Source organism: Canis aureus, chromosome 36 (assembly GCF_053574225.1).
Source record: "Canis aureus isolate CA01 chromosome 36, VMU_Caureus_v.1.0, whole genome shotgun sequence".
Lineage (NCBI taxonomy): Eukaryota > Metazoa > Chordata > Mammalia > Carnivora > Canidae > Canis > Canis aureus.
In genome coordinates, this window is record NC_135646.1 from 5,007,714 (window position 1) to 5,020,135 (window position 12,422).

The following is a 12,422-nucleotide window of genomic DNA, read 5'->3' on the forward strand; positions in this document are numbered from 1 at the left end:
TTACTGCTGTCTTCTCAAAGCCTTTCCACACTAAGTATCTAATTTTTATCCAAGAGACAGGCTTATGAGGTGGGTGGGGAGTTCCAGATATTCTTATCCAGGCTTCGAGTCAGTGCAAGCTGTTGCGTTCTGGTTATTTTCGTGTCTCGTCTCCCAAACTAGATTGTAGGCTCCTGGAGAATTTTAGGGACCATGTGGATCCTTAGCATATCCCAGGCAACAACCTTCCTTGTTATAGTTCCAAGTAGCCGGCAAGCTTTCTGTCCTGTCTCCTTATTTTGGTAACAAATGCTACACACACACACACACACAGAGTGCACACAGTGGGTGGACAGGTGACTCAGCTCCCAGCCGGTCTTAACAACTGTATCCCTCTGACTGCAGTGATTGGCTCAAGGAGTGACCCGGGCCTGAAAAGGGCTAGTCAGAGACCTTCCTGAGATTTATAGCTGGAACAGCAATTCGTAAACTGGAGCCTGTGGCAACCGTGTTTCCTGCCCAGTGGGGTCATTCCTACACCAGGGGGAAAGGGAGGTTAACACTCAAGGAGAAGCAGAGACACCTCAAGAGGAGAATGCCAGGCAGGAATTCCTAAATTCCAGCCCCTGGGACCCTGGTCCTGCAACTCTTCCCTTGATTTTGTGAGCTCCCCCAGTGACCTTCCTGACTTTGGGGCCAATACATTTTTCCTTTTTTTTTTTCCCCCACTTAAAGCACTTGGTGCTGGCGTCTGTCACTTGCACCCAAAACATTCCTGACTAATCTATTGTAGGAGACTGCGCACCCATTTCCACAATACCAAGGAGGACAGAACATTTTTGGGAGTCCTCTCTGTGAACAGTGAAAACACCACATAAGGAAATTGCCCTTCGGACCAGCCCAACGCCTCAGTTCCTTGGTTAAATGAAGCAGAAAACAAATAAATAAATAATGTCACTTATTCTCTAGTCAGAATCAACATCTACCAGACTTGGCTCTGAACCACTTGGGGCTTTTTCCAAACTTCAGTTCCAACCCTGAGAATCTGCTACCATGGAGGGCAGCAAAACAACACTCCAAGGCTTGGACAGCAGGTGAAAGAGGAGTGCTCCAAACCACGTTCTGAACTGGGCAGCACCTCTGGAGTAAGAATGTAGCCTCCCCAGGGGAATACTGAGAATTGGACACACTGAAAATATCAATAATTCATCTGGATGGATAATGTACTTGGCACAAAGTTCAAGGGGTTCCATTCTGTGAGTTGCCTTTTCACTCTGTTGATGATGCACAAAAAGTTTCCATCCTGATGAGTCCAGTTAATCTATTTTTTTCTTTCATGGCCTGTACTTTGGGGTCATATCCAAGAAATCACTGCCAAACTCGATGCCACAAATTCTACCCCCTATGTTTTCTTCTAAAAGTTTTACAGTTTCATGTCCTTAATCCATTTTGAGTTCATGTTTGTATATGGTGTAAAGTAAGGGTCCAGCGTCATTCTTTTATGTGGGAATATCTAGTTTTCCCAGCACCATTTGTTGAAGACTGTCCTTTCCCCAGTGCATGGTCTTGGCACCCTTGCTGAAAAACATTTAGTGGTATGGGCAAGGATTTATTTCTGGGCTCCCTGTTGTATTGCGTGGGCCTGTATATCTGTCCTTACGACAGTACCACGCTGTTTTGATTACTGTAGCTTTGTAATCATTTTGAAATCAGGAAGTGTGAAGCCTTCAACTTTGTTCTTTTTAATATGTTTGGCTATTTAGAGTGCCTTGAGATTCCATGTGAATTTTAGGATGGATTTTTCCCATTTCTTCAAAAAAATATCTGTGGGATTTTGATAGATACCCCACTGTACGTCACTTTGGGCAGTATTGACAACTTAACAACATTAAGTCTTACAGTCAATGAATATGGGATGTCTTTCCATTTATTTGTGTCTTCTTTAATTTATTTTAGCAATGTTTTCTAGTTTTCATAAGCCAGTCTTATGCCTCATTGGTTATGTTTATTCCTAAGTATTTTATTGGTTTGATGCTATTGTAAATGAAATTGATCATGTGGGGTTTTCCCTTCATTCTGTACATGTGGTATATTAAACTGATTGATTTTCATATCTTGAACATCCTTGCATTCCAGAAATAAATCCCATTTGGTCATGGTGTATAATCCTTTTAATATGCTGCTGAATTTGGTTTGTAGTGTTTTGTTGAGAATTTTTTTACACCAATATTCATAAGGGATATGGGTCTGCAGATTTATTTTCTTGTGTGTCTTTGCTGGTTTTGGTATCAGAGGAATGCTGGCCTCATAGAATGGGTTAGGAAGTATGCCCTCCTCCTCAAATTTTGGAAAGAGTTTGAGAACGATTAATGTTACTTCAGAAATGTTTGGTACAACTCACCAGTGAAGCCATCTGGTCCTGCTTTTTTCTTGGTTGGGAGGTTTTGAGTCATTCTTCTTAATATCCTCATCTCACTGTATGGATTTGCCGTAATTAATTTAGCCAATTTTTAATGTACGGACATTTATACTGTTTCCATTCTTTTGCTATAGTAAACAGTGCTGCTATGAACACCCTGAGGACAGACTTTTGAATATATAAATTTTGATAAACTATTTTTTTTAAATAGTCACATTCTGGGATGCCTGGGTGGTTCAGTGGTTGAGCGTCTGCCTTCAGTCCAGGGCTTTATCCTGGAGTCCCAGGATCAAGTCCCACATCAGGCTCCCTGCAGGGAGCTTGCTTCTCCCTCTGTCTGTGTCTCTGCCTCTCTCTGTGTGTCTCTCATGAATAAATAAATAAAATATTTTGAAAAAATCATCACATTATCTTATGGTCACACTCTTTCTTGAGCTAATTGATGTTGGAAATGGGAAGGTCCACTAAGACCATTTCATTCAGCATTTTTCAGAAGAAATGGGACAGTTTATAAACTTGTATATGTGGTACAGCGTCTTGCACACCAGGTGTTATCAATACATTTTGTCGAATCAGTTAAAGAAGAAAATCAGTCCTAATTTTGCTTGAAATCCTCCCAGATTACCCTGACCTTGGAGAGTCTTGAGAACTTGAAGTTGAAGATGACTTCAAAGGTCGTGAGGCCCCCCCCGCAGTCTGATGTCCTTACTTCTCAGTTAAGGTTGAAATCTCTCGGGGCGCCTGGATGGCTTAGTTGGTTAGGTGTCTGCCTTCAGCTTGGGTAATGATCCCAGGGTCTTGGGATCCAGCCCCATGTCAGGCTCTCTGCTCAGTGGGGAGCCTGCTTCTCCTTCTCCCTCTGCCTGCTGCTCCCCCTGCTTGTGCTTGCTCTCTGTTGGACAAAAAAAATAAAATCTTAAAAAAAAAAAGGATTGGAATCTCTCTGGTGACTGTAGCAAGCATGGGTCCAGCTGGGAACTCGGTGTCTCCAGGCAGCCCATTCCATTCCATTAAGAGTCATTGAGTACCTCACACATCTTTGTCACGGGACAGTGGACAGCTCTGGTATTAGAAAACATTTCCTTAAGGGTGCCTGGCGGCTCAGTCAGTAGAGCATGCAGCTCTTGATCTCGGAGACTTGAGTTCAAGCCCCACATTGGGCATGGAGCCTACTTAAAAAAAAAAAAAAAAACTATATATATATATATATATATATATATATAAACACACACACACACATACATATGAAAACATGTCCTTATATTTGAGACCAGAAGATGTGTCTCTGCTATGCCACTCGTTCTAACCTGGAAGCCAAGCAGGGAAAAAGAACCCCACTTCCACAGTTCAGATATTTGGGGGCAGAACTCACTCCTCTCAGACACTTTGCCTGTTGGAGGCTCACCTCACTTCAGCCACACTGTCCTCTTTTCTGTTGGATGACACTGCCAAACGCTTCCCAGCCTCCAGACCTTTGCATTTGCTGTCCCCTGCCTTCCCCTGAGCTCGGTGTCTGGAGGGCTCAGGGATGCCCAGACCGACCTCAGAACCTCGCAGAGGCCTCCCTGGAACCCAAAGGCCCAGCTACCCATAGGGCTTCCCCGATCTTGCAGGTGGCGGAGATGGGGGACAGCAGGTGACTGGCACTGGCACAGACTGGCTGGGGTGGGGACACTGACCTGGCCGGCATTGGGCATTTGGATTGAGGAGAAACTGCAAGAAGTCAGAAAGGAGGAACCGGGAGCGCCTTGCCTCCCCCAGGTGTACCTGGATCCCAGGTGGGAGGCACCTCCCTCCGCCCACCGACCCCCCCAGGGAGTCCTTTGTCCCTTTCTCCAGGGCCCACCCCGCCGAGCACCCTGTGCTCCCCGGAGCTGCCTTGGGCCAGGAGGCAGCCACTGCCAAGAGCCTTGGAGACTGTGCAGCTGTGAGCCCTGTTCTTGCCCCGGCTCCAGCACCTGGTGAGGGAGGAGGGGGGCTCAGGCAGGGGGGTGGGCGCAGAGGGTGATGCTCATCCTGGGGGTTCGGCAACCAGCCATCTGTGTGACCCAGGCAAGTCTGGTTTCCTCTGCCACCCATCAGGCCAAGGTGTGAAGGGGGCTCAGGCCAGGTCACCCCTGTGGTGCTCTCAGCCTCTGACATCCTGAGTCTCCAGGACCAAAGGAGTGGGAACAGTGGGAACAGCGAGTCGTCCCCAGCTGAGCCCTTGGTCCCTGGTGCCTCCGTGGCTTAGGGCTTCCAGAGCCCTCCCCCCAAAGGCCCCTCCCCCATCATCCTCCCCCAACAGACCCCTTCCCCACCACCCTCTCCCAAGAGGCCCCCTCCTCCTCCCCCATCATCCTCCCCCCAGCAGCCCCCTTCCCCACTCCCCTCCCCCCAAAGGCCCCTCCCCCATCATCCTCCCCCAACAGCCCCCTTCCCCACTGCCCCCCCATTCCTCTCAGCTCTAGTGGCTGCAAAACCTCCACAGGCTGCTGAGGAGGAGCCTGGGGTGACTGTAAAAGGGAAGGAATGTCCAGAGGCAATTGTTTCTTCCTGATATCACCAGGGGGAGGTTGGAGTGGGGGGCCCAGCTGCACGGTGGCAGCAGGATTCTCCCAGAAACTCCTCTCCCTTATGCTGCGCTGCTCGCCCCCTGCCCCAGGCGGGGCTAGCCATGCACCCCTCGTCTCTCCCTGGTTTAAGACCTCCAGGCCCCACGCCCCCTCTCCATGTAACCCCAGACCCCTTTCCAGGCCCCTGGCTTCACCGGGCATCCCCACCCCATCCCCATCTGTCCCCCCCCACCTCGAGGCCCCCACACCCCTGACCCAGCTTCTTCCCCGGGGAGGCCTCGTAGCCCGGCTCCAAACCCAGCCTGCCCCACGCTCCTTTTACAGCCATGGAACGCTGCGGGGTTTCTGCCAAAGTAGGAGAAGTCTGAGGCCAAGCTCACCTCCTCCCAGCCCCCAATTCTACCAACTAGGACACCTCGACTGTGGAGGCCGGAGGGGGTGCGGGGTGGGGGGTAGGGCTGAGCTTCCAGGGCGAGGGGCCGGGGGGTGGGGGGTGGCTACTGAGATGCTGCAGGTGGAGGTGCCCTGTGGACTCTCAGCCTCCTGGAGGCTTCATCAGTAGGAGACGCAGGAGCAGAGGACCAGGCCAAAGTCAATTCCAGGGAAGGGGAAGGGGCCTCAGTAGCACTAGGAGACCCCCCCCACCCCGGGAAGGCATCCACATGCCAAGCCGCATCTGGGGGGCCAGAGGCCTGGGCCAGCTCCGGATAAGCTGTGTGATGGGATTGCTCGTGTCCCTCCCCGGGGTCTCAGTTTCTCTTTGCTTCAAGTGAAATATCCTTAGACATTCTTCCCTGCTCCGACCAGAGAAGAGGAGTCGGAGAGGCCTTTTTCTTCTGAATCAAAGCTTCCGGGCCTTGCTGGAGCCTCTCTGCTCATCACAGACTCGCCATCAAGTGGGACCCAGATCTCTGGCACAGCCCCAGAAGGGCCCCTATCCCATGATGAGACGTGGCTACACCAGCCAGCACAAATGGGATCGGCTTCCTCCTTGAACATATGTTCTCCATCCCCTCCTGCTCCTCCCACCTGCCCTGGCCTCCTGTCCTCCCCCCCACCTTGTCACTGTCACCATCCCTGTGTTCTGCTCAACAAAACAAATGCAGCCCGCACGTCCTGCACCCGCTCAGCATCTCAGCTGTCCCTGCACATCTCTCTCCTCAGCACACCAGCCACCCTGCACAACTCCCAGCCCTTTGTAGGGGATACCTCTGAACTTCTCCAAACGGTACCTAGTCCTGAGCCATGTCCTAAAGAGACAGAGATCCGAGGCAGAGGAGCCCCCTGTCCCCGCACAGACGTGCACCCCCACTCCCAACCCAAACCCCCACACAGAATCGGGGAAACACTCTTTGACCAGATTTGGGTGTATGTGGGTGGAAGAGGGGAAGGGGTCTGAGAAGCAGGGTGCAGGGTGTTGGGGTGAGTCGGGAGCCCCTGAGATGGGATCGGGTGGCACTCGGCCCTGCTCCAACCTCCCCGCAAGGAGATGTCATAGGCTCCCTCGCCTCCCCACGGATTCATACCCTAGATAGACTCCTAAGGCCTAACTCTAATCCCTCTGCTGAAATGCAAGCCCTGTCTTTCTTTCTTAGAACTTAACCCAGAGAAAGTCGGCTTCCTGTCTTCCCTGGAAGCCTGTCATGTTCTTAGTACCATCACTCAGCCTCTTTCCCTGATCATCCCCATTCCTTTCATCTTTCCTCATAGGCTTTTTTGGTTTCAGCCCCTCCAGTTTGGTCATATCTCTGCTGTCCTGGGCACTTTCCAGGTTTCCTACATCACTCTGAGGCTGTGGAGTGCTTCAAACAGGGCCTAAGCAGGCTGGCAATGACCTCACATGGCCACTATGCACAGTTGCTATCTATAGCCTTATAGGATCATCCTCCTCTTCCTCCAACCAGCTGAGTCACAGTTATCTTGGGGTCCACTCAGACCCCAGGGCTTTTTCTGCCAGTCCAGACCACACCCCACCACAGCACTCGGGGACGTTCTAGCTACTGAGTGTCATGCTTTATTCTTCAGACCATCCAAGTACACAATGAAAATGAGTCTCGGGTTCCAGAAGATACCCCTTCTTGGACCCTAAGTGTTTTTACAGCCCCAGGCTGTCATCCTTCCATCTTCTTACATCTGTCCAGATAGCCAGCCAATGGCCAAAATTCCATTTGACCCTGCAGAGGGATGGGTGAGGGGGCCGGGGCGGGGGCGCTGATTTGGGAAGCAGCTACTGGACTACTGTCTGGATTCAAACTGGATCTATCACTCTTGGGGGAGTAACTTCACCTTTCTGAGCCTCAGTTTACTCATCTGTAAAATGAGGATAAGAGTTACTCCCAGTGTTGTGAGGATATATGATAGGTGTCTGGAATACCATGCCTAGTATACAGTAGGTGCTCCGTAACTGGTAGTTCTGTTGGGCATGGTATTTTTTTCCAGACACCTGCCACATGAAACCACCGTATCTCTAAGCCTCACATATTGGGAAGTAACTCTTATCCTCATTTTACAATAATGGATACTAGGCTCAGAGAGGTTAGGGAAGTTCTCTAAGTTTGCGTCGCAGGTAAAACCAAAGTCTGGATTTGAACCTTCCTTGATGGCTCCTAGAAACCCAGCTCATTTCTCTGTGTCTCTAAGGCCTTGCCACCGATTGACTTGGCATTCTCAGCTCTAGGTCCTTTTTTAGCTCAGTCCTATCCAGGGATCGCCACTGAGAAGTCCCTTGTATAGCAGGCAAACCTTTCCAACCTTCCACCCTACTCTGCTCCCCCACCCCACTGTCCTCTGAAAGCAACTGGGCTTGTTGGGGGCAGGTTTTAAGGGGCCAGACTCCATCAGCAGAGGAGGAGACCCTCCTCCTGCCCACAGGACCTGGGGGCACGGAAGATTTCCCATCTGGGGAATAGAGGGGTCAGTGGGGCCACTAAGCTCTGTGCCACCCTCAGCCTCACTCTCCCCAGCCGGAGAGGATCCCCTGAGTGCACCTTGGCCCCAGACTGCCCCCAGCTGGTCTGGGAGCAGCCTGGGCAACAGCAGGCACAGTGCTGTCTTAGAGAGGCTGCCTAGAGGACTGGGCCTGGGGGCTGGACTTGATCCTGGGGTCCAAAATCAGCTGTTGGGGATTCCCACTGCCACAGCTCTCCGGCCCCAGGGCCACCCAGAGGTGTCCCAGATACCATTCCCCATTCCCAGCTTTAAAGATCCTGAGAGATAACAATTTGTTGAAAACAGAGCACTGGATTTTTTCTCCCCACCCACGGCAGTCAGAACCCTATCCCCCAACTGCCCCAAAGAGGCTCCCTCATGCCCCCTCCCCATCCAACCTCAAAGAGATGGATCTCCCTCTGCCCTTCCCTGGGCTCCCCAGCCATCCTGGGCCCCAGAATAGACCACTGACCAATTGCCTTGGGAACTGGGAGGGGCTGCAGCTGGTGCTGCCAATCAGGCTGGGGGAGGGGGCTGGAAGGAGGGGGGAGGACCCTGGAACTGTGGGAGGGTGCTTTTCTGTTCTGTGCAAAGAGTTCTCTACCAACACCCTACAAGCAACAGTGCCCCCCACTTCCCAGACAGGGCAAGGTTTGGAGTGCCAGATACCCTCTCAGGATGAGCCTCAGACTGTCTCCACTCCCAGCTTCTTCCCCTTGTCTGGTCTCTGCCCCCTTCCTGTCCTCTCCAGGCCGGTCCTCCTAACCACCCCCCTCTCACCCACTCACCCCTCCCTTCTAGTCTCTCTCCACTTCCCCCATTGTCTCTACTCCCCCCCCACCCCAGCCCTCTGCTCTCTGGGTCTCAGCCCCTCCCTCTCCCTCAGCTCCATCTGAGTGTGGATGCCCTTGCTTGCTGACCCCACATTCCGGCCTTGCTGGGGTCAGAAGGGCTTCCTGCCTGCCCAGGGATCCCTGCCCCCACCCCTAGCTCCCAGCAGCCTCCCGGGGCTGGCCAGCTGCTGGCCCTTAGCAGTCCCCTTCTCCGACACCTCCCCCAGCCCCAGGCCCAATTTAGCTCCTTTAATCTTCCCTGTAATCCAATCCGACCATTTCCTGAGCACACACTGCACTTCCCAAACACTAGTCCCTGGACAGGAGTGGGGGCAGGGTGGCCTCAGCCCCTCCCTGCCCTGGAGCACCCCCATCCCAACCCAGCACCCCTGCGGTAGCCTCTCTTCTTCCCACCCCTAGGAGGCCCCAGTGAACTCTAGCCGCAGGCCTCTGCCCTGCCCTCTGGCCTGACTCCTCACCTCCTTTCCCCACCTCTAGGCCCTTGTTAACGTCCTGGGGGCTGCCAGGAGCACCCTCCGCTCCAAAGTGCATTTCCTCCCGTGGAACTCTAACCTCTCTCTTCTCCAGGCCAGCTCCAGCCTCACCCCCCAAATTCTAGATTATAGACTCTGGGACCAGACTGCCTCATCCCCGCTCTGCTGCTCACTAGCCCTGCGACCTTGGGCACATTGCTGTCCTCTCTGAGGCTCTTCTTTCCTCACCTATAAATGGGGCTCATACCAGTGCACCCCTCTTAGGGCAGGTATGAGGACTAATGGAGTTACCTTATGTAAGGGCTTAGGACAGTTCTGGGTAGATTGCGAGCGCTATTGAAGTATTAAATGAAAATTATCTTTTTCTGCCTTCTATTACAATGACCATTACCTCCAAGTTAAGACAGACATGAACTGTGAAACACTTCATTTATTTAATAGCATCATTTCAGGAGGAAAAAACATCACCTATGAAATGTACAAATTGGAAGCCATCTTCCAATTTCATATGTGTGCAAATTGCTCAGAAAGGATATTTGTGGAGCATACTCCTCTCTACGAATCTATGTAGCCGGGCTGCTTTTCAGTTCCATGAGCATTCACTGGTCCCTGGTTGGTGGTGGTGGTGGTGGTTTTTTTTTTTTTTGCCCAAATGCCCAAAGTGGCGCCTGAACTCAAGACCCTGAGATCAAGAGTTCCCTGCTCTGCCCAATGAGCCAGCCAGGCGCCCCTGTGCACTCCTTGATTACCGTCGGTCGGTGCACAAGGGCTTGGGTTCAAGTTCCTCCTCCCAAATGGTATCTAGCTGAGCAAACTGTTTTTCTTAAACAAGCTTTAAGATAACTCACACGTGTAGTGAATGTTAAATGCGATTCTATATTTTTTAAGGCATTAGAGCTGTATGGGATGTTCCGCCCAGGCAAACCATGGCTGTGAATGATTTAAAAACCTTTTTTTTCTCCCCAAAGACGGAACGGTGGCTGGGAGCTGGTATTTCGGGGTCGAAGTGCCCTCCAGTGGCCAAAAGAGAAAAGTGTGGGCTTCCTGAGGAGTTTGGAGTGCCCTTCCTCCTCCGCGGATCCGGGAAAGAGCGCGGCCCCACCTTCCACCTCCCAGCCAGGCTTAGCCAACCCTTCTGGAATTCTTCACATTATCTTTCCTTTTACAGAGGCCTTAGGGGTTTTAAAGAAGTACTTAATAGGATAAGAGACCAGGGGCAGAGCTTTCGCCCGGGAAGGGCTACAGCCTGGACGTTCAGTGTCTCTCAAAACCTGCGGCCCAGAGCCCGGTGGCAAGGAGGTAGGATGGTGCAAAGCTGTGCACTGGGCATCGGTTCTCCTGACTGGGACACTGCTATTGGCCTGTGAGATACCCCTTCTTGCTGCCCATGCCCAGAAATCCAGCACAGACCAAGTTTAGCCCATTCCAACTACCTGCTTCTATGCGTTGATGGATTGGTCATTTGTTCACCCATGTACCCTTCCTTCCCTCCATCAGCATTTACTGTGTACCAAGCTTCACATCCTGGGTGCTGGGGGTTTAAAAGATCAATCCAACACAGACACAAACACAGCCGCCAAGAGTTGTTCACAATGTCCCAGACACCACATGCAGAGTTAATCCCTGCATTCGAGTGTTTACAGCTTCTCTGTGGGGCTGAGTGGGAGGGCAGAGGCAGGAATATTAGATCCAGGCTGCTTGATTTCCCTTGATGAAATATATCCATAGTGGAAGCCTTGTCTGGCCGGTTTGGGGGCTGACTTGTGCCTCCTGGGCCACACTGCTCCTCTGAGAAATCCTCCCCTGTCTCAAACATTGACCCCAGCTCCCCGGGCCTCGGTCCCGGATCTCCCCTCCTTCCCCCACCGTTCCCCTTTGCCCAGGGCCCAGTTCTAGGCGTCAGGGAGGGATGATGGGAGCTACCTTTACAATGGATGGCCAGGCTAGGGATTTTTCTTACCTGGTACTTAGCATCCAAACCCAGATTGCTGGCCATGTGTGGCCAACTCCCCACTGTCCAGCATTGAGAGAAAGGAGCCTTACTCTAGAGTCATTGCATGGGATGGGGGGGTGACTGGAGGCGCCCAAGGTTTGTCTTTTGGGAAGATGACAGGAGGAGGAGGAAGAGCTGATGGGTGATGTGTGTATTGTTCCAGGGACTCTGTTTCCTCCCTGAGCTGTCATCCTCCCTCCTTCCCTTCATGATCAAACTTCTCAAATGTCTTCCCATCTCTTCCCACCACCTTGCTTGCTCCCAACTTCTCCATTTCTAGCTTCCCAGATGCCTTAGCACAGGCTACTGGTCCATTGTTAGGTCCCCTCCACTTCTCACCCATCTAACAGCAGTGTCATTAGGAGCCACATATATGTCACTTTAAATGTTCTAGCAGCCGCATTTTTAAAAGGTAAAAGAAATAGCTGAGATTAATTTTTATTTTTTGAGATTTTATTTATTTATTTGAGAGAGAGAGAGCATGCATGAGCAGTGGGGAGGAACAGAGAGGGACAAGCAAACTCCCCACTGAGCTTGGAGCCAAGGGCTCAATCTCAGGACCCTGAGATCACGACCTGAGCTGAAATCAAGACTGGGACATTTCACTGACTGAGCCATCTAGGCGCCCCTGAGGTTTATTTTTAAAGATTTACTTATTTATTTTTGAGAGAGAGAGAGAGAGCTCACACATGCATGGTGGGGGAGGGATGGAAAGGGAGAGAAAACCTCAAGCTAACTCCACACTGAGCACAGAGCGAGGCAGGAGTGGGGGGGTGGGGGCCTTGATCTTATGACCCCGAGATCATGACCTGAGCCAAAACCAAGAGTCAGATGCTTAACCAACTGTACCACCCAGGCACCCTATGATGAGATTAATTTTAATAACATAGTATTTTAAGCCAATGTATCCAAAATTTATCATTTCAACATGTAATCAGTATTTTAAAATTTAGATACATATTTTTTCATAAGCTGATGCCTATATTATTTTAAACGTGTAGCACCTCTCAGTTCAGACTAGCCACACTTTTAAGTGCCCGGTAGCCACATTGGCTGGTGGCTACTATACTGGGCAGTGGCAATTCTAGAGCATTCGTTTACTACTTGGCATACATGCTTTTATTATGTGTGGCTCAGTGTCTCATCCCCATGTGTCCTGTCTCTCGAGGGACATTAGAAGCCTCCTGGGCCAGAGTCCTCATTTCATTCATCCCTGTATTT